We start from the raw sequence: 26,051 nt of genomic DNA on the forward strand, positions 1-26,051 counted from the left end.
GCACTTGGAGAACCCTCGCCAAAGGTCATATTTGTTGACAGACACGGAGGAGACATTTGCATGGCCTAAGAATGAAAATGGATATCCAGAATTTACAATCCTGAAAATGACTGAAAGATATTCTATATAATTTATAGACAGAGGAGGCCAAAGGGCTGACAGGAAGTCAAACCAGAATAATAGCTTGCCACTTTGTGCCTATCCACACGCAGGCAGTCAGAGTGGGCTTCCAGCAAGAGGCCATGCTGTGTGGGGGCAGCTCAGGCACTGCTGACGTGGGAGGTGGAAGAACCTGTTCTGGAGAGGGACCTGATGGCTGTCCCAAATAAAATCAAGCACCATCTTCCCATGACTCAGAAAAATGTTCACACAAGCCCTAAGAGGTGGTGTCAGGGATTTTCCCCAGGGCTCTCCGTAGGGTATTTATAGCAGGGAATCGAAGACAGCCAACATCAGCAGGCGGGGGTGATGATGTCCTTGAGAGAAGCTGGAACCACAAACAGAATATACATACAGCACAGTGCATCGATCTGAAATATCGTGCCTGCCGATAAAGAGCAAAGAAACAGTTTTTATAGCACGTCATTTATGTAATTTAAAAACACATGCATGCAAAGCTCATTTCACAAGGTTGCATGCATGCATATTTGGGGACTTAATAGCAAATCTATTAGAGTGCTGGCCCAGAACAAGGGCTGGGGAGGACAAAAGGTGCTGGTATCAGGGTTAGAGGGCAAAAAGAAAAAAAAAAGTTAGAAAAATACCAAATAGAGCAGCCCTGCATGGCCTCATGAGCATCTGCTCTGTATTGAGGATAGTGAACTTATATCTGAGACGCTTCTAAAAACTCAAAGTCCACAACTGGCTGGGCTCCACCAGACATGTTTCTGATTGTTGGGTGGGTCTGGAGGGCTGATTAGCACTCAAAGAGGGAGTGGCGGGCCCTGCAGGGTGACCAGGAGGAGGAGCAGGGGCAGCCAGGGTCCAGCTGAGAATCCTCAATGGGGAAGGGGCAGGGGGCAGAGCTCTGAGCTGCAGCGGGCAAAGGCACCCAAATACTGAACCTGGAGGTCCATTCTGAGGGAGGGGCTTTGCACTTCTTCAAGTAGGGAGCTTCTCTGGATGCTCCCCCGCCAACTGCAGCCCTGGCTGGAGTCTGGCATCCCACATGGGGACAGTGGCTGGAGGTAGCCTTGCCCAGAATGGGAGGAGCTGAGAAGTAGATGAGTGGGAATCTTGCAGTTGGGGTGTGGGGGGTAGTTGGTGGGGGAGGAAATAGGCTGGGGGCCAAGACAGCCAGGTACTGACTTCCCATGAGGGGGTCAAAGCCGGAGGCCCCTTCGATACAGCCACACCGAAGGCACCAAAGCAGCTGGAGTGGGATACCCCATCCAGAGATACCCGCCATAGAGCACCCATGGGTAAGCCCACAGGGCTGGGTAAGCTTGTCGGGGGAACCCATGCAGGGGTGGACGACACAGCTGTCTGCAAGCCCGGCCAGCTGGCCGGGTCAGTTAGAAATTTGTTTCCCACACGGGCACAGAGGCCCCTGGCAGAGCCCACATCCACCCTGGAGGCCAAGGCAACTGTGAGTATGTGGATTTCCTCCCAGGGCATGGCTAGTTCCCAGGATGTGGGTGTCCCCATTGTTGAAGGGATCTGCTCTCCCCAAGCCTGGTGACACATGTTGGGCTTGCTCTCTTGGCTCCCTGACCGTGGAGCAGAGAGTGGTTAGAAGAGAAAAAAAAAGAGGTTCAGGAAGGGGTGAGGCAACCCCAGAGTGTCCAGGAGGGTCAAGACAGCACCCTCTGTAGCTCATGGTGGTAGAGAGGGCTGGGGGGCATGCAGTCTTTTTTTGAGACAATGTCTTGGGTCAAATTAAGAGTCATTCCTTCCCATCTCCATGAGTCCCCAGTCCCCACCCCAATGTGGTGTGCAAGCACCCCAGAGGACTGATGGCTAAGCTGTGTGGGGGGCTGGGGTGGTGTTAGGAAGAAAAGGAAGCAAAATCCCAAAATAGCTGTATCTCCTTGCTGGAGCCACAAACAAGGAAAACTGGTGGCAAGGGGCTCCTCTTGGAGTGTGAGAAGGAACCCCCATGGAGGGAGACTCGACCTACTTCCCGGGCAGGGTGGCCCCCACGAGACCTGCCTTAGAACGTCAGTGAGTGGGCAGGTCTGTTTCGGAAGTGCACTCTAGCTGCAGTGGGGTGGGGGTAAAGACCAGCAAAGTCAGGGGCTGGACAGGAGTCAGGGGAGAGAAGATGGTACTTAGAACCTAGGGAAGCAGTGGGAGGGAGGGGAGCAGGTAGGCTTTGGGAACATTTAGAGCATCCTTCCTGACCAGGTGCTGGAGGTGAAGAGAAGAAACAGCTCAGAATAGTGCCAGGTGAGACGGATACATGAATGTACCAGGGCACTAGGAAGGCATGGGTTTGGGGGAAGACAGTCTGGGTGAAACCGGCCATATCTGTGGCTGTGTCCCTCAACACCTCCTAAGGCAGCTGATTGCATTAGAGGCCCGGATCCTTCCCCTCGATGTAAGCTGCCCCCGTGTCACGTGACCCACTCAGGCTCTGGGTGAAGGGGGTGTTAGTAATGAGTGCCTCTGCGACTGCCATGAGAACATGCCACGTCAGCTTGCCAGAGTAGGAGAAACATATGCACAGAGCTGAGGCACCCCAGGTCTCCAGGGGCAGCCCACAGCACTCGACCTGCAGATGTGAGCGAGCCCAGGACAGGTGGGCTCAGTCTGCTGAGCCTTGACGTGCTGGGCAACTTCTCCGGGTGATTCTAATCTTGCTACCGCTGAGGAGCACTGGCCCAAAATGGCCTGCAGCTGCCTGCTGACACCTGCCTGACCCCAGCTGAGAGCCAGACCACACTTATAACTGGCCCTGGTCAGAAGCCGCAGGTGTGTGGGCTGATAGGTGTATGCTCTGAGGGTGTTTTGTTGTTATGCAGTGTGATTTTGCAGTAGATGACTGATACACTTTCCAAAATGCCCGCTTCCTAAGAGCAGACAGAGTCTAAGGCTAAAGGAAGAAAATGTCTGAGGGAATAAAGAAATGGAGTGCTCCGGCCTGTCCCCTTCCTTCCAGGACACGTTCTGAGGGGTAGGCCAGAAGGACAGGCTTGAGGGGAGAGAGGAGCTGGGCTCATTTCTGTGCCCTTGCTGCCCAAGCAGTGACTGTGAAGACAGATGTGGGAGGGGTGCAGGTGGCCATCCCCTCACCCCAGGGGAAGGAGCAGTCAGTTGCCCTCCCAAGTAGCTGAGGGGGCCCTAATGTGCAGTGACTGGCATGAGCTTAGCGTATGGACAGGATCCAGGTGTAAATGCAGGTGTTTGGATGCTTCCCTGGATGCCAGAAGCCACAGAGACTGGAGAGAGAGAGCAGGAGGTGCAGCCCCACCATAGCAGATGAACTCACATAATGCTTCCCATTGGTGAGCCTCATACCCACTTTCACACAGATGCAGCCTTCTGTTCGAGGTGGAAACCCTCACTGCACAGAGGATGGGGAACCTCTGAATACAATCAGATTTCCTGAGAAAAATTTCCCCAACAAACAAAATGGAGGCAGTTAGAAATTATGTTCAGTTACGAGGAAAAAAGACAAAAAGCTATTGGTATTGAGTAGCAAGATGATGAGCAACTCCACTGAGAAATGACCAAATGATGGCAATAAAAAAGCCACATAAGCTGGGTGGGGAGATGAGACGTCAATAAACACAAGAAAAGCTGTCCAAACTTATTCAAATGAAAAGACTGGGCTGAACTTCTAGGTAAAGATGGCAGGCGACACGTATGTACTCATGAGGGCCCCTCCCCAGTCCCACCATAACAGTAAGGGAAATTTAACAAGCCATTAGCCCACAAGAACAGCTATAATGTGAGAGAAAACAGGAAGGAGATTTGGGTGGCAAGAAAGCAGATGGCGGTGCAGGAACTGACTGAGCAGAAGGAGGACGCTGAGGAACGGAAGCCTCAGCCAGCAGCAGGGACGTCGAGAAGCCACCCGCTCTCCACCGCAGAGCCACTCAGGAGATGTAGAATTCCTGGATCAGGCAGTGGGATTGGAGAGGACGTGATGTGGGATGAAGATGAGACTAAAAGCAGAAGACCAATTAGACTTTCAAGGACTATGTGACAAGTTGCCAGCTGGGAGACACACCTCCCCCAAACATGGCCACGTGCCCTCCCCTTCCTTCTTCCAGCAGAAGAGACTCAAATTTTCTCTGGACTGAAAACTGAGGCAGGGGTGGGAGAAGATCTTTACGTTCTGCTGAGACCCCTGCTCTCTTCCTCTCAGCTCCCAGCATGCCAGCCCAATTCCCTTCAGGCAGGAAAATAAAAGAGCCTTCTTAGGAAAATTTGAACTAAGATTTAAAAGTAATCCCAGCACTTTGGGAGGCCAAGGTGGGCAGGATCGCTTGAGCCCAGGAGTTTGAGACCAGACTGGGCAACATGGTGACATGCTGTCTCTACAAAAAATACAAAAATTAGCTGGGCATGGTGGCACACACCTGTAGTTCAGCTACTAGGGAGGCTGAAGCAGGAGAATTGCTTGAGCTCAGGAGGGCGAGGCTGCAGTGAGTTATGATCACACCACTGCACTCCAGCCTGGGTGACAGAGTGAGACACTGTCTCAGTTAATCAGTCAGTGGAAAGATCTAAAGGTAGTAACTTTGGCATTTCCCCGAACACAAGACCCAGCCAAATCTTGCAGCCACACTCACAGGTTCAGGACTCTCAACCAGCCCTTCAGTGCCTCACTTATGCATATGAGCCAAAAACTGTGCATTTCTGGACTTCTGCGGAAAGCCTGCAGCATGCAAGTTAGAGACCGGCACAAAACTGGACCAAATATAGAGCCATTATCAGATCAGATAGTTCTGCTATCTCAAAGACAGGGAACAAAATAAAACTAAAAAAGAAAACTTGGAGGACAAAGAACATGTAGAGAGGAAAAACTCTCAAAGATAATTAATAGCCTCAGAAAGATAAGACTATATCCTTAAAATAAAAACAGAATACCATGGGAAAAGGCACTTTGAACAATAGAATAGCTAAAATGAAACACACAAGGGTTGGAAAATGAAGCTGAGGAAATACCCCAGAAAGTAGAACAAAATTACAAAAGTGAAAAGTGGAAGAAAAATAAGTAAAGGGTCACTAGATGTCTAACATCTGAATAACAGGGGTTACAGAAATAAAACTGAAAATGGAGGGGAGTTAATCAAAGACATGATTCAAGAAAAGTTCCCAGACCTGGAGGATGTTTCTAAAGTGAATGGAGCCCACCCAGGGTGTAGTAGATATATGAAAATAGACCCACACAATGAATACTATTGTGAAATATGAGAATACTAGGTACAAAGAAAATCTTACATTCCTCAAATAAAACAAATAAAAAGGTATCAGAATTGGAATGATTTTGAACTTCAACATCTGTCCTAGAAGCTGAAAGAAAATGGAATAGTGCCTTCAAAATTCTAAAGGGAAGTTATTTTCCAACTTAGAATTCTGAACCCAGGAAAATTATAAATTAAGGGTGAGGCTAGAATCAATATATTTTAAAATAGGCAGGATCACAAGTTTATCTCTTATGTACCCTTCCTTTCTGGGAAAACTACTATAGGATATACAGCATCAAAATGAGGGGGTAAACCCAGAAAAAGGAAGACAAGGGACTCAATGCAGGAGGGAGGTGAGGGGCCCCGGTGACAGCTGTGAGCCAGGCTGGTCTGGGATGGAGCAGGTCAGAAGGTTCCTAGGGAGAGTGCTTCAGGAGGATGGAATTGGTGGAATCCCTGGTGTGTCCGAGCATATTGAGGTGGTGTAAAGGAGCTAAACTCTACAATGAACCAAATTCTATAATGCCTAGGACTAAAAGCTGTGTGCTAGCATGTTATCTGCAGATATGGAAGTAGATACGCAAATAATTAGCTGAAAAGAGTTGGGAGGATGGTGGGAGGAAGCTCCTTTTCATATCAATTCTGAGATACTACTTGATTCTACATTGTATGTATGAAATTGACACCAGTGAGAACCAAACAAAAAGAAAGGACTCTCAGTTTTCATTAAGGTTGATAGTACTGAATGGGAAAACTGGCTGAACTCTTCCTGGTGGGAGCAAAAATTCACGTAATCTCTTCAGAGGTCAATTTGGCAGGAAATGATGAAAACTTAAAAAGGGCAACTCACTCTCAACCCTGCAAGTTGTTTCTCTCCCTCAGTTGTGTATGGTGGATCTGGAACAGGAAGCTGTGGGTGGAAGGGAACCCCCGGAAGGCACTCCTAGGTGAAGGAGGGGCAAATACTTGGGAGCTGGTGTCAGCAGGCAGGATCGGGATGGGTGGAGGACCAGACTGCAAACCAGCTGACCCTCGTCTTCCAGTCTCCTTCCCTGGTAGGGGAGTCTCACTGTGGAAGCCTGAATTATGGTCTCCTGAAACATTGCTCTGGGGGAGACAAGGGGTAGGTAGGTAGGCTGGCAGCTGGGAAGGGTGGGGAAGAGGTGTGTGTGTGTGTGTGTGTGTGTGTGTGTGTGTGTGACGAGGACTGGGCTTGTTTGTAAGATAGAGAGCCAACAGGAGGTAAGGGAGCATGCGGGTGCTGGGACAGGAAGGTCTAATTAGGGAACCTCAGATGCTGAAGGAGGCAGATGAACAAGGTCAGTTTTGGTCCGGGAGGCAGGATGTCCCGTCTGAGAAAAACGGAAGAAGACTAACCCCCACCGACAAAAGCTGCTCGCTCTCCTGAGATCTCGAACACGCACACCCCACTCTCCCAGCAGGCCCTCTAGTGCTGAAGTGCTCCTGAGGGCAGCCTGCAGTCTTCAGTGTCACGGCAGCGCCGGGGTCCAAGGTCAGCCGGGCGCTGTGCCCCAGCCCTGATGCACCAGCCTCCTCCTCCTCCTCCTCGCAGCTCCAGAGCAGGAAGCGGTTCTGAGGCCCCACACTTGGTGCCCTTATGTGAGGGTGTGGAGCCAAACACTGTCATGTGAGGGGGTGGGGCAAGGCCGCTGGTGTGGCTCAGGAAGACGAGGGTATCAAGTTCCCTGTCAATGATCCACCTCTGTCTTAGGCGAGAAGCTGACGGGGTCAATCCAGCCATCTGTTTAATCCCAGCAACAAAGGTACTCACTGCACTGTGTTGCCTGCTGGCCAGGAGAGGGGCAGAGCGTGTAATTGACCTACTTGTCTGAAGTCAGGGGACAATGACTCCAGGAGGAGAGTCTGAAGGGAGTGGGAGTCAGCCCTGCCAAGTGGAGGGGGGTAGGGACCTCAAGGGCAGATGGCAGCCCAGCTACCAAGGCTCCCGAGGAGGGAGCAGACCCCTCCCAGGAGCCTGCAGGCCACTGTGGCTGCAGCTGGGGCCAGGGGTATACTGAGCTGAGTCAGGTGGTCCCATCATCCAGGGACCTGGGGGCCCAAGTAACCGCAGCCATTGGTGGAGGTTTAGTTAAAAGGGCAGGTTTGAGTTTCAGAGCAGCAGACCTTTGCTGCAGCCTGAGGGCCAGGATGTGGGGAGGGCAGACAGCAGGCTGTGAAGGGTTTCTTGGGTTAGCCATGAGTCCTGGTCAGGAGAGGACCCTGGTAGAGAATGCAGCATGACAGTGGGCATCTGGGTGAAGGGTGTGGAGGTTCTCACTGCTGTGGTGCTGCATGCACCTGACACTTACAAAAGGATGGACACGCTCTCCTGGGTCCATCTCTACCTATCTACCTTCAGCTTTCTGATTGTGCTATTCCAGTCCTCATAGCTTTCCCTATTTTTTATGTACTTGATTTGGAGTTTTCCAAAAGTGTATGTTAAAAAATCTCCTGTGAAGAGTGTGGATTTGCCATTTTCTTCTATATTTTTGTTGCTTTTTTACTAACACATTTTGAAGCCAATTATTTATATAGCAATTACCAGATGCCAGGCACTGTCCTCAGTACTTTCCCAGTATGAACTCATTTAATCAATGTGAAATATCCTAACAATAGGAGGCTAGTTTAGAAAATTACACAGTAAGGACTTTGAGAAAAATGTAATAAAAGTTTATTGATTAACAAGGAAAATCATCCATGATATATTATGAAATGAAAAAGGCGAGTTACCATGCAGTTTATACAAGCTCATTGCTTTTTTGGCGATGGAAAGAAATGTTATCTATGCATAAGAAAAAGGTCTGGAAGTGTGCATACCAAAATAATGACATAGATTATCTTTGGGAGATAGAATCGTGTGCTATCATAATTTTTTGTTTATACTTATATGCATTTTCTGGTTTTGATAATGAGGATCTTTTAGTTGATAATTTAAAAAAATCATTTGGTAAGGATCCTATTTTTTAAAACATGAAGTTGAGAAATTGCAGATAAATGGACTGAAAATTCTTTGATTAATAATAAGGTGCCCAATATAAAAATGCAAAGATCTGGACACACAGCTGTGTGAGGCAGAATTAGAATTAGCCATATCTGGGTAAGGAGAGATGAAAAATCCAAACCACTAAAGTAGAGATGTTCTGTTAGCCTCAGGAGTTCTCAGACTTTACATTATTTAGCTCAGAGGGCTTGTTACAGCACAGAGCGCTGGGCCCAGCCCCCAAACATCTGATTCTCTAGGTCTGTGGTGAGGCTGAGAGCTTGCATTTCTAGCAAGTTCCCTGGTGATGCCAAGGTTGCTTTTTTGAGAAGCAACCACACTTTGAGGGCTCCAGCCATGCCTGGAAATTAACATGGCATTGGTTTATATGGTGTAGCTAGTACATACTCATTATTTGAACATTGGAAAAAACCCATAAAACCATTTGGGCCCAGAGCTTTTTTAGATATGACTTAGCTTTGCTCATGTTTGTGGTCTTCTCAAAGGCCTTCACTTCTTGAATCAATTTTGGTTAATTTATTTACAATATTCCATTTCTCCAAGATTTGCAAATCTGTTAGCATTGAACTATACATAGTGCACTCATATAAATATTTATACTTCTTTCTGCTGTACTAGTCTGAGTTCACAGCTCTCCAGTTCCCTCCCCAGGACAGCTGTGACCCACAGCCCTTCCAGGTAAAGTGGCCTTGGAGGACAGTGACCATGACCCCCTCAGTCTACTGTACTGAGGGCATGGTTTGCATGTTCTGTGACCCAGTGAGAGTCCTATTCAGGCTCTGAGCAGTGTGGACATTTGCCCTGGGAAGTCCCTCTCAGGAGGACTCGGGGCTTATGTGTAGGATGCTGCCCTGGCTATTTTCATAAGCACAAGTTCCTTTCACAGCTTTCCCTGCTCCCACTTACCAATCTCCACCTAACTTACCAAATTCCCTCAACAGGGAATAGAGGATCCCTATATGCCAGGCTGTTGGTGCTGGGGACACCATGGTGAACCAGATAGGCATGGTCAGTGCCTAGAGGGACCTGAGCCTAGTGAGGGAAGAACAGACATTAAGTATAATACACAAAGAATATTTAATTGTGTGTTATGCTGAGGGCTATGGGGGAGAAAGAGGGTGCTCAAAGGAAGCATTACAGGGAAGCATATTGGTCTGTGCAGCATAGAAGGCTTTTTCAAAGAGGGGGCCTCTGACTTTAGCATTGAAGACAGGGTAGGAGTTAACCAGGTTGAGAGGAAGGGAACTGGAAAGTACATTCTAAGCAGAGATAGCAGGTTTTACAGAGCCAGGAGGAGCACCATATGACTCGGAGACTGGAAGGACCCCGGGGGCTGGAGCAGAGAGGACAAGGCCGTGTATTACAGGCTACAGAGCTGGGCAGACCCAAGAGCCAGGTTATACTGGGCCTTAGAAGTATGGGCCCACTGGGTGTGATGGCTTATGCCTGTAATCCCAGCTCTTTGGGAGGATGAGGTGGGAGGATCACCTGAGGTCAGGAGTTTGAGACCAGCCTGACTAACATGGCACAAACCCATCTCTACTAAAAATACAAAAATTAGCCAGGTGTGTTGGTGCACGCCTGTAATCCCAGCTACTCAGGAGGCTGACACATGAGAATCACTTGAACCAGGGAGGCAGAGGTTGCAGTGAGCCGAGATCACGCCACTGCACTGCAGCCTGGGTGACAGAGTGAGACTCCATCTCAAAAAAAAAAAAAAAAAAAAAAAAAAGGAAGTATGGGCCCTGTCCTACAATTTTGGGGAAGCTATTGAAGGATGTAAGCAGATAAGTAGCAATTAGCTTTGAATTTAAAAATCTCTCTCTAAAATTTTTCTTATAGGAAGACTGTGGTCCATAATAAATATGGAAGAAGTGAAAGAATTTTTCCAAATTCTGATGAAGTGATTGATTCAGACAATGATCATCAATGATTGAAGCTGTTAGCTAAAAGGTAAACAGAGATTTATGATGGAGGAGTCAGGCTGTTATCATTGAGCCCACCATCCCAATCTTAGTGGGATGGCTGGACACTGCACACCCCCTGGTAGGTGTGATATGAAGCACACAATAACACCAATGGAAGACTCTTGCCAAGAAAGTCAAATTTGAATCTAATCCAAACTCTGCAGCAGCAGTGTACAATAGAACTCCCATGATTCTGAAACATGTGTATCCATATTGTGTGGTAAGGCAGCCCAAGCCATGTGTGACTACTGAGCACTTTAATGGAGGCTAGTACAACTGGATTTTATTAAAATTAAAACTGAATTTTACGTTTCATTTTATTTTAATTAATTTAAATAGCTCTTTTTGGATAGTGGCTACAGTATTGGACAGTGTGGTCCTAGAGCTAACTTTCACTTGCAGGAAATCCAGGGGATAGAAGAACAAGCTAGAGGACACCACAAGGAAGCAAGGAGATGAGGCAGCATGTGAGACACTGAACTGGTTTCTGCACTATGTCATTGCATTAAAAACAAAGTGAGGAGAGACTTTTCTGGACAAGAGACATAACAACTACATATTATGTGTGAACCTTGTTCAGAACTAGATTCAAATGAATTATGTAAGACAGTTTGGAGACAATATGGGAAACTTAGCTATGGATGCTCAGATTCTATCAAGGAATGATTGTGCATTTTTTCAGGAGGGAGAACTTACTGTGGTTATGCAGATTCCAGTTAGAAAGCTTAAAATCCTAGCAGGAGGTAGATCAGAGTAGGATCAGCGAGTTCAAGGGAAATGGATTGTTCCATGATGTGTTTTGTGAGGAGTGGCCAGGCTTTTTGAGTGAGTGTAAGGGGAAAACAGATAAAATGTCAAGGATGGCCCCCAACTTCTGGCTTGCACAGATCATGAATGGGAAGTCAGGAACCTTGGAGCAGAACAGGTGCGAGGGAACCACCTGGACACTGGCTTTGGTTGTGTTTGAAGTGCCTGTGAAATCTTGACAGCTGTCAAGTGGCCCATTGCCTGCAGGGTCTGGGCAGCCAGCTGAGCCCCAGCATCACCAGCAGGGGCATTCAGTGGATGTGGAGGCTGGTCCTGTGGGCAGAGACCCCAGATCTATCCCACGTCTGTCCCAGCTTTCCTCCCAACACTAGGGCAACTTTGTTTTCAGCAGAAAGCACTTAATATTGACACTTTTAATGAGACAGAGTTGCTTTTTAACTGTCTCCTCTTGGATGACCATTCTATCAACCTCATGGGTTGCCCCTCCCTGCTTCTCTCCCCTTGGCCAGGAGAGGTGTAAGTTGCCCTGGGATGCCTGCAGCTTCTCCTGAGGGTGAGTGCATCAGCTGGCTGTAGCCACTGCAGCCTGGCATCTGCAGATCTGGGGCGGGCCTCCAGTCTCTTGGCTTTGGGGAGCTTGTGTCTACTGCTCGTGTCCCTAGTCACTGCTGTGGCTGTGGTGAAGAGGGCATCTCGGCCTGATGCTGGCTGCTTCTGGCCCACTTATCTATGCAGTCTTTTCGCACCTGCTCTGGACTCGGGGTTCTGGCTGTTTTCCCAAAGGTGTATGGGACTCTGTGACCCACCCTCAGGCCCAACACCCAGATTTTCAGATGCCTCTCTGAGCAGGGCATGGGTTCTGGCACCAGATGGAACACAGGGCTTTTCTAAGAGGCATGCAGGCTTCCAGGTGCTTTCTCAACCTGCCCGGTGTTTGCAACACCTTGCTGCTCCCAGGACTGGTGAAGGTGGAGGAACTGAGGGGACTCTGGTCCCCCTTCTGGGACCTCATCAGCCTCCATACCATCCTCCTGCTGACCTCCCTGTGTGGCAGAAACTCCCTCCTCAACCTCATCCTGCATTTCCCCAATGATGCAGTTTATGATGAAGATCTCTCTGTTCAGTACTGTACACTTAACTCACTACTGTCCTTTTTTTTTTGTCTTTTTAGTTTTAACATAATTATAGATTCACAGGAAGTCAGAAAGATTGTAGAGAGGCTGTGTGCCCTTCTCAGCTTCCGCTAGTGGTTGCATCCTTCAAAGCAATGGCACGATGCCTGAACCAGGACGCTGGTGCTGGCGTGATGAGGGATGGTCTGGAGTTAACGGTGGTTGTCATCGTAAAGAGTGAGTGCAGGGGCTGTCTGTGAAGAGGGAGCAGTTCTACATCTTGATTAGGGTGGAGGTTCCATGAATCACCCCATGATGAGAGGCATGGAACTCAGCTCACTCCAGAGACCAGTTGTTTTTTCCCCATCTCTACAGTTTCTGTCTTGCTGCATATTAAAACTCAGTTTTGGAAGTACTTAGGAAGCAGTTTTCTCTCTCAAGTGCTGGATCTCCTGAGGCTCTCAGGCCTGCAATCGTGCTCATCCTGTGTGAATGTAGGTGCCGGCCCTGCCCTCCCTACAGGGGAAAGGGAAGCCTGGGCATTCGAGGAAGAGGATGTGGGACCCCAGCCTGCACAATGGAAATCCTTTCTGCAGTGTTTCGGAGCACTCGCCCAGACCTGGAATCCGAGCCCTGGCCCTCTGCTTCTGGACTTGCATCTCCTGACTGGAACCTGGCTTCCTTTACTCCTGTGAGGGTGAAGGAGTGCCTCACTCCCTCAGAAGCCCTTCCCAGGCTTGTGCTGGGCTGTAGCCTGAGCCCCCTGAAGGAAGACTTTCTCGCCCAGGCCCCTCAGGGCTCTGCAAAGTGTACCCTGTTTCAGGGCAGGGCATGATAAATGTAGATTTCAAAGTTGAAGATAGCTCTTCCACCTCTTTTCACAAAATTTCATTTCTATAAATCTCATTTGAATTTCTGCCACCTGCGGAAGTGGACACCATTAGCCCATCTACATTTCAGGACCATGGAAAGCACCGAAACGCTGCTGCCAGCTTGGCTCTAGTGACAGGGCACAGACAGCCGTTGCCGGGGGAGGGAGGGGCCTGTGGCAGTGATGGAAACATTCTACTCCTCAGTCATGGTGCTGGTTATGTGGCAAAGTTTATTTGTCAAAAGTCAAACTTTACACCTAAAATAGATGAATTTCACTGCATGTAAATTACATCACAAGCTGATGAAAAAAAAAAAGCCAGTTTGGGAGGGACTAAGGAGGGCATCCCAAGTGTGGCCACGAGGAGAGGGAGGAGAGCAGCCTGGCAGGCAGGCAGAGTGTGGGCAGGGCAGGGTTTGGGGAAGCAGGCCTCGTATGTTTCTGTGACTTCACTTTCTTCTCAGGGGGGCACCCACAGAGCTGCTTGGCCCCAGGTAAACCCTGGCATTCTCCATCTACCAACCAATCTTCTCTCAAACTCCAGCAGCAGCCACACCTCCTAGAAGGTCTGCATGTGTGCACTTGTGTTTGCATGTTCAGTGTTGTGTGTAAGGGGAGGGCTGTGGCTTGGGGTTTAGGCTGAGGGTATGGAGCAGCAAGCAGGGCTCTGAGCTGGAGGAGAGAGGTCCATAGGCCAGTAGTGGAAAATGCAGACATTCTAATGGAAGGGAAGGAACAGAGCTTCCTCCAGGGATGAAATGAGCTGGAGACATCCCTCAATAAAGCCCAATAAAGGTGTAGGTGAGGTCAGCAAGCAGGTGTAAAGTAATAAGGAGAGGGTGACAGGCAAGCCACAGAGTGTAGTGCACAGACTGACAAGGTACTGCAATCCAGAATGTATTCCAAGGCCTTCATATCAATAATAATACAAAAAAGACAGTCGGGTGTTGTGGCTCACGCCTGTAATCCCAGCACTTTGGGAGGCTGAGGCGGGTGGATCATGAGGTCAGGAGTTCAAGACCAGCCTGGCCAAGATGGTGAAACCCCATCTCTACTAAAAGTACAAACAATTAGCCGGGTGTGGTGGCACGCACCTATAATCCCAGCTACTCAGGAAGCTGAGACAGTGAATTGCTTAAACCTGGGGGAGTGGAGGTTGCAGTGAGCTGAGATTGCGCCACTGCATTCCAGCCTGGGTGACAGAGCGAGACTCCATCTCAAAAAAAAAAAAAGACAAAGAGCCCAGGGGGAAAGCAGATTTGAACAGACACCTCACAAAGAGGGTATGCATGCAAATACTGATAAACTTATGAAAAGGTGCCCTGCCTCATTGTAACTGCAGAAATGCACATTGAAACCACAGTGAAATGCTGCTACATGGCTGAAATGAAAGTCTGATAATACCAAGAGTTGACACTGGTGTAGAGCAACAAGAAGGCCCTACATGGTAGGAGTGCAGATAGGCACAACACTTGGAAGCAGGTTTAGCATTAGTAGCAAAGTAGACCCATGCATAGATTCAGCAGTTTCCTTCCTGGCTCTATACCTAATGGTTCTGTACTTATGTGACTACATACCTTAAAGCTACCAGGCCCAGCACTCTAACAGAAAAGCAGGCACGCTGATCCTGCCAGCTGCCCTGAGGGAGTAGGTAAGCACCTAATAATTTTTAAAAGAGTGAGACATTATTTTTCAACTAAATTGTCAAATATTAAAAATAGAGAAAATTCACTGTGTTAGGGAAGGAGTAGTCATCATCTGTTGGTGCCATTAATTGGTACATCCTTTGGGAGGACCATTGGACACTGGGGATCAGGGTCTGACAGGGGGCCTGCATGCACCAGCAATTCCACTTAATGACCAAGACACACCCACAGGAGGAAAAGCAAGTTCCTTGTACAGTTCTGAAGGCCTGTTTTATGTTATCCATGGATTTTCACTCTCCCCGCATACAGCTGAGAACCAGCTGGGTGCATTCTAGGAAGAACCCTTATGCGACATGGATTGGCATTGCACTGAACCCCTGACTTACTCTGGAGGGCGATGGCATATTTCATGACACCCCTCAGGCATGACACGCTTCAGCCCTGCATTTGTTCAAGTCTTCTGTGTTGACCCCATCTTAGTCCATTTGGGCTGCTATAACAAAATACCTTAGACAGGGTGACTATAAACAGCAGAAATTTATTTCTCACAGTTCTGGAAGCTGGGAAGTCCAGGATCAAGGAGTCAGCAGTTATGGTGTCAGGCGAAGGCTTTCTGCTTCATAGAAGGTGCCTTCTTGCTGTCCTCACATGGTGGTAAAAGGAGCCAGGCAGCTCTCTGAAGTCACTTTTATAAGAGTACAAAACACATTCATGATGACTCCATCCTCATGGCCTCGTTACCTCTCAAAGGCCCCACTTCCTAAGCCATCACATTGGTGCTTAGGTTAAGCATATGAATTTGGGAGGGGTAGCATAAACATTCAGATTATAGCAGTCCCTTAATGCAGGGGTCCCCAACCCCTGGGCCACAAGCTAGTAGTGGTCCACAGCCTGTTAGGAACTGGGCCGCACAACAGGAGGTGAGTGGCAGGGCAGTGAGCATTACCCCCTGAGCTCCACCTCTTGTCAGATCATTAGATTCTTGGCATTAGATTCTCATAGGAGTTTGAGCCCTATTGTGAACTGTGCATGGGAGGGATCTAGGTTTCATGCTCGTTATGAGAATCCAATGTCTGACGATCTGAGGTGGAACAGTTTCATTCTGAAACCATCTCCCCTCCCCTCATCCGTGGAAAATTTGTCTTCCGCAAAACTGGCCTTTGGTGCCAAAAAGGTTGGGGACCACTGCCTTAATGGGATTTTGTCATCTACTGTCTAAGAAATCACATCTTTGGTTAGGTTGATTTCTAGGTATGTATAAGTTTGGTTGCTATAGCTAATGGGCTTTCAATTTCTAAAAAAAAATTCTAATTAGTTATTACTAGCCAATAGAAATGTTATTGATTTTTGGATGTTGATCTTATACCTTATTAGTGCTTACCATGTGCAGAGCACCATTCTAAGTTCTTTGCATGTATAAACTTAATTAACAACACTTTGGGGTTTGTACAAATGATAGCTCTAATCTGCACTGTGAAAAAGAGGCCACAGAAGAGTTGCCTTCTTGTAGAATCTGTTAGATTTTCTAGATATGTGACTATATTGCCTACAAATAATGACAATTTTTTCTCTCCCTTTCCAAAGCCTGTGCTTATTCTTTTTTCTTGTTAACTTGCATCCACTCAAGCCAATACTGAGTAGTGCCAGCGAGAGCACATACCCTTGCCCACCTCCTCCCTCCAGTGGGCATTGTGTTCATGTTCCCAGAGTTTGATGTTTGAGGCAGATTTCAGGTAGAAGTTCTACTGAATGGAAGAAGATAACATCTATACATGGTTCACCAAGAATCCTTACTGTGAATGAGTTTTGGAACTCACCAAATGTTTTTTCCAGCATTGATTGAGATGAATATGTGGCTTTTCTCTCGTCTGTTAATGAAGAGAATGACATTATGACTTTTCTCATGTGAAATTATCCTTACAGTCCTGGGCTAAACTCTACTTGGCATTTTCTTTAAAGCACTGCTGAACTTGACTTGCTAATGTTTTATTTGGGATTATGTTCATCTGTTTATATGTAAGATCAGTTGTACTTTCTTTCGGTGTCCTTGATTGGGTTTTCTAACAGGTTTGTGCTTATTTTAGAAATGATTCAGCCATAACGAACAAAAACAAATAACAAAACCTTTCACCGGCGTCTGAGACAAGAAGTGTAGAGGCAGGGGCTGCTGGCATTCTTCCAGGCATCCGCTCAGGCCTGGACCACCCTCTTACATCCATGGTTGCAAGATGACCAACTTAGCGCCAGGCATTGTGTCTATGGCAAGGGGCTGGGGAGGGGGAGACACCGGATACCCCTCTGCCTTTGGCCAGGAAGGTAGAAGCTTTCCCTGAACCTCCCAGAACATTTCTGCTTGTGTTTCATTGGCCAGAATTGTCATGTGGGAACCTCTACCTACAAAGAAGATGGGCAAAGTGTTTCATTTTTCCAAGCCTCTCTTGGTGGAGTTAAAAAGGCATGGAGGGACCAGGAGTGAGAGTGAGGGAGTTACCCAGCAGAACTGGTCACAGCCTGCTTTGCGTGGTGTCCTGTATTTTTTCCACGTTCTGAAACAGTGGCATGAGATGGCTTGGTAGAATGCACCCACAAACCCATCTCATCATGGTGTTATTTTACAGATAGATCTTTGGTTCCACTTTTAGTGTATTTTAAGCTCATTGAGTTCTTCAAATTGTCTACTTTTTCTGGGGGCTGATTTTGATTATTTATATTTTCCTAGAAAGTTGGCTATTTCATTAAGCATTAACAACATAATAATAATAATTGTACATGACATGTTCTTACAATTCTAAAAAATTTCCTTGTTACCTAAAGTTGAATTCCATTTTTCCTGATTTGAATTTGTGTGCCCCTCCCTTCTTTTTCTGTCGCTCTCTCTCATTTATGTAGATTGGCCAATTGCCAATTTTGTGAGTCTTTTCAAAAGAATAAGCTTTGGGTTTTCCTGATAAACATTAATGAAATTTAAAAATACAAAAGCATTTTTTGCTTTTAAGTTTATCAATTTTATCCTTCCTTTTTCACCATTTTTTGCTGCTGCTATTCTTTTTCTAGAGTTCAGGGTTTATGACTTAGTTCATCTATTTTCATTCTTTTTAGGAAATATCTCCAAACACTGAAAAGTGATGAGAACAAGATAATGAATACTTACCACTACAATTTGACAAATTTAGCAAATTTAGTATTGTGACACAATTTATTTGAGATTTTTTTAAAAAGATATTACACTTAAGCTCTTTTTGCTCTTCTCCAATCTCTCTCCCCACAACTCACCTCTTTTGCTAACTGCCATCCAATTGTATACTTTTATTAAACATGCATGTGTCTGTAAGCAATGTGTAGAATTGTTTTACATTCATTAAAACTTCACATTATCACACTGTAAATCTTGTTTGTTAACTTTTTTCTACCAGCATTAGATTTTTGAGATACATCAATGCAAATATATTTCACTCATGTTCACTGCTGCATGAAAATGCCACAATTTGTGATTCAGTTTCCTGCTGATGGACATTTAGGTTGTTCCCATGTTGTTACTATTATTTTTAACCATTGCAAATAGCAAACGTCCTTGCATATTTCTCCTCCTACACGTACTTCAGAGGTTCTCTAGGCTGGATACTTAGAAGTGGAATTTCTAGGTCATGAGGTATGTGTATCTTCAGGTTTACTAGAAAATACCAAATTGTTCTCCAAAGTGGCTGTGCCAGTTTAAACTCCACCAGCAGGGCACCAGAGTTCCCACTGCTCCATATTCCGCCAACACTTGCTTATTGTCACACTTTATACATTTTGCGGAGGTGATGTGTATGGAATAACATCTTATGATTGTTTTAATATGCATTTTCTGTGTTTTAATAGGCTTCATTATGTTTTCATGTGTTTATTTGCCATTTAGATTTCTTCTCTGAATTGCCTGTTTCTAGTCTCTGCTTATTTTTCTTTGCAAATTTTTGTTTTTTTCCTGCTGAGTTGTAGGAGTTCTTCTATCAGCTGGGGGCTAATTCTCCGTTGGTTTTGGACATTGCATGTGTCTTCCTCCTTCTGGAGAATGTTTGCTTTGTCACTGGTGTCTCTTATCGCCTAAAAGCTTCCATTTTAATGTGGTAAAACTAGTTAATCTTATCCTTTATGCCTTGTTCAAGAAGTTCTTCCCTACACCAATGTCATAAAGATATTTTCTCATTTGTTTCCTCCAGTGTTAAACATGTTTCAAATTTAGGCGCTTATTCCATTTGGAATTTATTCTTGTGCGTGGTATGATATAGGGGAATGAATTTTTAAATTTCCATCTAAATAACCAATTTTCCAGAACCATTTATGTAAAAGTCTACTGTTTCACCAGCAATTTATTATGGCATCTCTGTGGCATACCAGTGTTCTCTATTTCATTGGCTTTTTAAAAAATTCCTAGTTTGATACCAAACTGTCTTTAATTACTGTGGTTTCCTAATAACGCTACATGTTTTGTAGAGAATGTCTTCCCCTAACTTATACACTTCTATGAACTTTTACTCTTCCATATGAATGTTCAGGTTCATTTTTGTTATATTTTATCGGGCATTTTTTGTTTTTGCAGTTGGAGGCTTATTCATTGTATTTTCTTTCTGATTAACGCTGATATTTAGAAAAGCTTTGGATTTTTCCCTACCAACTTAGTAACAGTTCTTAAAAGTATTTTAGAAGTTTTTCAACCTCTTCTCTTGGGCTTTTAGGTAGAAAATAGTGTCACTGCAAATAATTATAACAGCAGTTAATAATTAATGAGTATACATATATCAAGACATCATCTCAATATAATTTTTGTTATTTAAAATATATAAATAAATAAATATTTTAAAATAAGTAAATAATTGATTAGTGGGAGCTAAGGACATGGTGGGATCCTTTATGTATTCCTCACAAGAACTTCAAGCCTACAATTCTCCCCCATCTTACAGATGAGAACACAGAGGCAGAGGGTGAATAAGTGACCTCCCAAGGTCACCAGTTACTAACATGGTGAGGGTGGCATCAGCCACCTTCACCTTCCCGGCTTCCCCTGTCTCCCGGGCGTCCACACCACACTGTCTCCCTAAAATAGGGCTGTGCTTCTTACTTTTATGATTTACATCTTTTTTGTTCTATTGAACCAGATTCTGTCTTGTTAGGTGACCTCACCTCTTATTTCACAGAGAAAATACAAGTCCCTGTAAGTCTTTGAAAAGGTTCTTCTTCCCCCTGACACCAACTCTCCAATTCTCCTACACTCACTGGGAATTCAACAATTCAATTCTGATGCTAACTACACAGAGTTAGCCTTGGACTCCACCAATTGAAGGGCCCAGTCCCACATGACTGTGCTTTCTGCAGATGCCAGCCACAAATGGGGTACCCTCTTCTGCCCAGGCAACTACAAATTTGGGGGTTCCCACAGCCCTCTCCCCTCAGGTTCAAGAATCCACTAGAAACACTCACAGAACTCAGGAAAATTCTGCACTCACCATTCCTGGCTTATGATAAAGAGTGCAACTCAGGAACAGTTGGATGGAAGAAAAGCATATGGCAAAGTCTCAGAAGGGGTATGGGGCTTCTACACCCTTGCTGGGCACACACCTCCCAGCACCTCCATGTGTTCACCAACCTGGAAGCTCTCCCAACCCTGTTGTTTAGAGGGTTTTACGGAGGGAAGCCTTGTTACATGGGCATGATTGATGAAATAATTGATCATCAATGATTGCTGTCAAATTTCTGGCCTCTTTCCTCACCCAGGAGGTTGGGGGGTGGGTCTGAAATTCCCAATCCTCTAATCATGGCTTGGTCTTTCTGGTGATCAGCCCTGATCCTGAAGCTATGTGGGGGCTCCCAGCCACCAATCATCTCTTTAGCTTACAAAAGACATTCTTTTTATTAATGAAATGCTTCACAAATTTGCATGTCATCTTTGCACAGAAGCCATGCTAATCTTCTTGTATCATTCCAATTTCAGTATCTGTGCTGCCAGAGCAAGCATGCAAAAGACATTCTTATCACTCAGGAGATTCCAAGCATTTTAGGAGCTCTGTGCCAAGACAAAGACCAGATATTTATTTTTTATTATGCCACAGTCCTTCAATGTTCCATTGACAAGTACACTCACTTATGGTTTCACATTCAGTACATTCAGGGCCCTCTCTCCCATTATGACAGGCAAAGTGTTCTTCCACCTGCCTCAAACTATTTTCCCACATATGCTTTACACACTGCAATGGTTAATTTTATGTGCCAACTTGACTGGGCCACAGGGTGCCCAGATATGTGGTCAAACATTATTCTGGGTGTTTCCGTGAGGGTGTTTTTAGATTAGATTAACATTTAAATCTGTAGACTAAGTAAAGTGGATTGCCCTCATCCCATCAATTGGAGTCCTGATTAGAGCAAAAAGGCAGGCCAAATATGAGAGAATTCTTCCTGTCTGACTGCCTTTGAACTGGGGCATTGGCTTTTTCCTGCCATTGTACTCATACTGAAACATCAGCTCTTCCTCAGTCTTGAGCCTGTCTGCGTTTAGACTGGAACTACACCACTGGTTCTCCTGGGTCTTTAATTCATCAACTCATCCTGCAGATCTTGGGACTTGTCAGCTTCCATAATCACATGAGCTAATTCCTTATCATACATGTCTTTCTACACACACACACACAATTTGTCCCATTTCTCTGAAGAACCCTGGCTAATTTTTACCTGACCCAGCCACACATTATGGTAAGAAAAAGATATCAAATTACAATATCCTTTAGCTCACCCCTGATTATGACAGGATTGGGCTAAAACAGCTGAATAATTTAATCAATAAGTTTTAGCTATTTGAAATATGTAGAAACATATACTCCCACCCCTCACTGCCAAATACAGAGAATACACATTTTTTGAACACACATGAAATACTGACAAAGATTTGTGACCATTCACTATGCTACAAAGGAAACCTCAACTTGTTTCACTGAGTCACCATCGTAGAGGCTTTATTTGAAAATAATTATGTAATACAATTAGAACTTAATAGTGAAGGAATTCTTCCTTAAATCCCATGTGGCCAGAAATTGAATTCCACATTACTAAATAACCTTTGGTTTAAAAAAGAAATATGAAAAATGTTAAAACTTCAATAAATCAACAGTATAAAAATGTTACAGTCAATCAGCATTTAATGGGAAATTTATGATTTTAAACAAAATTACCAGGAACCAAAAACATAGAAAAAATGCACTAAGCATTCACATAAAGACATTAGAAAATGGGCAACAAGGCAAACCAAAAGCAATAAGGTAAAGGGCAGAAATCAGTGAAAGTGAGAACAGTGAGACCAGCAACACCCAAGCAGAGTGAAACAGAAGAGGAATTGAGAGAGTGGAAAAGCATATACTCAAGGGATGAAAGAGGGATTTACTTTGGATAGTAGTAAAAGAGCATGATAACTACTTGTAGATAAATTGAAAAGCCTAGATGATGTGGATGAAGTTCTAGGAAAATAGAAAATGCAAAAATTGGCACAAAAAGAAATAGGAAATTTGAATAGGCCAATGAATGTTAAATAAATTGAAATCTAATAATTCCCCTTCCAATGAGCCCCCTGTCTAGACAGTTTTGTGGGAGATTTGTAACCAACTCTCAAGGGGCGATTAATTCAATGTCAAAAAAAGTAAAGATTGCTCATCTCATGTCAGGAAGCTGGTGTAACCTTGATCCCTAAACTAAATTTAAAAAGGAAAGAAGCTCATATTACTTACAAATGTAAATGCAAAAGCTTAAGTAAAATATTAGCTAACACAATGTAAATGTATTAAAATATACATTATAACCAGGTAGGGTTTATCTCAAGAACGCAAGGATGGCTCAACATTAGAAAATATGTAAACATTATTTATGATTTATTAAAAAAGAAAATTTATATGATTATCTCAATAGATACAGAAAAATTATTGATAAAATTCACCTCCTATTTGCAGTGATAATAATTACAATGACAACAACAATAATAATAATGACTTCATAACAATCTAGGAATAGAAAGAACTTCCTTATCTTTTATAAAGGTTATATGTCAAAACACTATAATAATGCAGAAACTTTAGACACATCCTCTTAAAGATGGGCCCCAAGGCAGGGATGTGGCTGTCATTGCTAGTGTTCATCACAATGCCGGAGGGCTGGCGAATGCTAGAAAGAAAAAGGCAGATGGAAGAGGGGTGAGGATTATAAAGAGAAGACATAGAACTGTCTTTATGTCTGTGTAAATAAATATGTCATTTTATTTAGAGACATTTTACTATATGTCATTTATGTACATTTATGACATTATTTATATATTTAAGTCTATAAAAAACAAAATCATTGAAATACAAACCTTGACACCTGTTAAGAATTCTGGAAGTCTGGTGGATACAAAACTTAATAAAACTCAATAGCATTTCTCCATATCAGTTAGAAAATATAATAAATATAATAAATTAGGTATTATAAATATAATAAATTAGATATTAGATAAATTAAATATTAATGACAACAATAAAATGCATAATGTCTAGGAACTGCCTTAGAAAAGAATACATAAAATTCTAGGGGAAAATTTTAAGTGAGACTTTTTTTAAAGACCTGAAAAACAGAGACATTTAGTGTTCTTCAATGCACATAACTTAATAGGATAAAGAAGTCAAGTGTCCCCAAATTAATAATATAAATAAAGTGCTATCTATAAATAAAATGCTATCCACTTTGTAGATGGTGGTAGTAGATGTACAGTTTTATTTTTCTTTACATTCACTACATACAGAGGTAGCTTGTAGAAACATTAAAAACCTTAAAAGTAAAAAAAAAACCATAAGTGAATAAAACATGATGTGGGAGAATTATGGCAGAAAGGTGAATAAGGACTTCTTAAAACCCAGAAAGTAAAAATCACCAGGCCAAAGGGATGAATTTGTTTACATCAAGGATTTCTGCTCAACAAAGGACACCTGAGACACACTTAACAGGCAAGTAATGGACTGGAGCAAGATATATTCGATGTCTGAAATGGAAAAAGGACTGCTATCTAGTGTAATATGCACAGATACAGATATATCCCTGTAAATTGCCAAGTGAAAGATTACAACTGTATTACAAAAGCAGACAAAGGATGAAAATAGGCAAAAACAGAAAGAAACTCCAAGTGCTCCCAAACATGAAGAGAATACATGATTTGTTGGAAAATGGAAATTACACAGAAGTGGGTCACTTTAGCCTATTAGATTAACAAAACACTGGGTATGCCAAGTATTGGCACTGCTTTTTGGCATGGGTGCTGAGAGGCTATGTTGCTGCCACTGTCAACCAAGTCGGGGGGGGCCTCTACAAATTAAGTGTATGCTCACACCCTAGACAAGCTCTCCTGCAGCTGGTGGGGGTCACCATGCAGATGCTGCCCTCAGCACAGCTGTGTGAGGAGCTAAAAGCAGCCAGGGTCCATCTCAGAATGACTGGATCAGAAAACTGGGGAGTGCACACCGTGGAATAGATTATTTACCCATCAGAAGCCATGCAACATGGAAAGATCTTAAAAACAGCACAGAGTGAAAAAAGTAGAAGCAAATGAGCTCTAGAGCTCATTATTCAGCGTGGTCCTCAAACCAGGACTAGCAGCAACTACATCACTGAGGAGCCTCTTAAGGGCTCAGGATAACAAAGCCCACCCAGACCTGTCTATCAGAATCTGCCTTTTAACAAGACTCCAGGTTTCAGCAAAAACGTGAGAAGCACTTTTCTGACTAGATGTCACACCTTTCTGGAAAGCCACTGTAATCAGAATACAATGAGTTCAGTTCAGGAGTCAGCTAATACCCCAGTGGGTGGGGACCAGAGGACCCATGTTTGGAACTCCCATAAGAAAAAGTCTGTGTGCATTCAGCAAAAAAAAAAAAAAAAAAAAAAAAAAAATAGGACGTTGCTGGAAAACTGGCTAACTGTCAGAACAGGATCTTGGAAGGACACCTCCCGCTGCATCCTACAGATGTGCTGGATGTATTAAGAGTCACCTTTTCTTGCCTGGCCCCAGGACATTTGTGTCTGCCATCCCTGGTGTATGGAACTCTAGTGTTGAGGAAATGAACTGCTGCACAGAGGCAGGGAGTGGGGCTGAGAAAAGCAGGCAATTTCTCTTTGTTTATCACTGTCTTTCTCTTTTACTGGGGCAATGGATGCGTTCATAATTGTGAGTGATCCCATAAGTGGTTGGCCCTCTTTTCTGAATGAGATCTGAGTTCACCATACTTCTCCATCCCAGGCACACCACTCACATGGAGCCTCTCACTTTAATGACTCTTTTTACCCTCCTGTAACCGGCTAAAGTCCAGCTGCTCATCACTCAGAAGTCAAAGCATGGAAAGTGAGGTGTGGTAGAAGTAAAGAAGATTTTATTGGTCAAATGTTGGCAGATGTGAGAATGGCTGGGCTTAAGCCTTAAAGGAGCCATCTCATTCTCCTAGGCTGAGAGAGGGGCTTAAGAAGGAAAAGGTGTGAGAAACATGTGAGAGGGGTGAAAAGGGGATCTGCATGTCTCATTTCCATGGTTATCTTGAGTAGTCACCCATCAGGAGATCCAGTTTGCATCATCCTGACTTTGGCCTGGTGATGGTGGGCTCACTATTCCTAACTCCCCTTGACTGGGAGGATTCTACACTGGGGTCTCGCTGCCTGGTTTGTTTCAAAATTGACCCCTGGAATTTCTAAGCAAGCACATAATTAGGTAAGTGAACACTGTTCACAGAAGTGCCTGGTGGAAAAGGGAGAAACAAAGAGTTTCAAAGTATGTTTCAAGGCCCAAGGCAAGAAAGAAAGAAAAAAATTTGAAAATGCATTTGAGACTGAGATACTCAGTTACAATTCCCCACTGTCAAATTCCATTTCATTTCTATGGAAAGTGGGTGACACAGTCAATCTGTCCACTTCCTGCTGCAAAGGGCTGTAGTAGGGTTACCAGAATGGAATTCATTAACCTGGCCTTGGAAATAGTCTCCAGTCCCCAGACTCACAGCAGGAACTTGCTGGAGCATTATGCTGTGAGGATCTAGAAGCTTCTGAGAAAGTCTGTCCTGCATCCCCATGCAAAGTACATAATAGTAATAAAGTCCACAACAGACAAAGAGGACAATGAACGGAATACAAATTGTACTGTATATAAAAGTCTGTAATGCATTAGGAAGTTGACTAAACCATGCTGTTACGGGGTCCTGGGAGAGAACATTGATAGTAGAAATATGGGTGTCCAATGCATGCATAGCTTGGGTTGTAATGAGAAAAATCTAGTATATAT

The 26,051-nt window shown here is 44.5% G+C and overlaps 1 non-coding gene and 1 pseudogene across 1 annotated transcript; both read right to left on the reverse strand.

The window, feature by feature from the left end:
- Positions 1-916: 916 nt before the first annotated feature.
- Positions 917-3,457, reverse strand: LOC129471213 (proline-rich protein 23E-like; annotated as a pseudogene).
- Positions 3,458-20,629: 17,172 nt separating this feature from the next.
- Positions 20,630-20,731, reverse strand: LOC129471816 (U6 spliceosomal RNA). The gene has a single exon (XR_008653763.1). It is a non-coding gene; the product is annotated as a U6 spliceosomal RNA (small nuclear RNA).
- Between the last annotated feature and the right edge of the window lie 5,320 nt (positions 20,732-26,051).

Source organism: Symphalangus syndactylus, chromosome 21, assembly GCF_028878055.3.
Source record: "Symphalangus syndactylus isolate Jambi chromosome 21, NHGRI_mSymSyn1-v2.1_pri, whole genome shotgun sequence".
Taxonomy (NCBI): Eukaryota; Metazoa; Chordata; class Mammalia; order Primates; family Hylobatidae; genus Symphalangus; species Symphalangus syndactylus.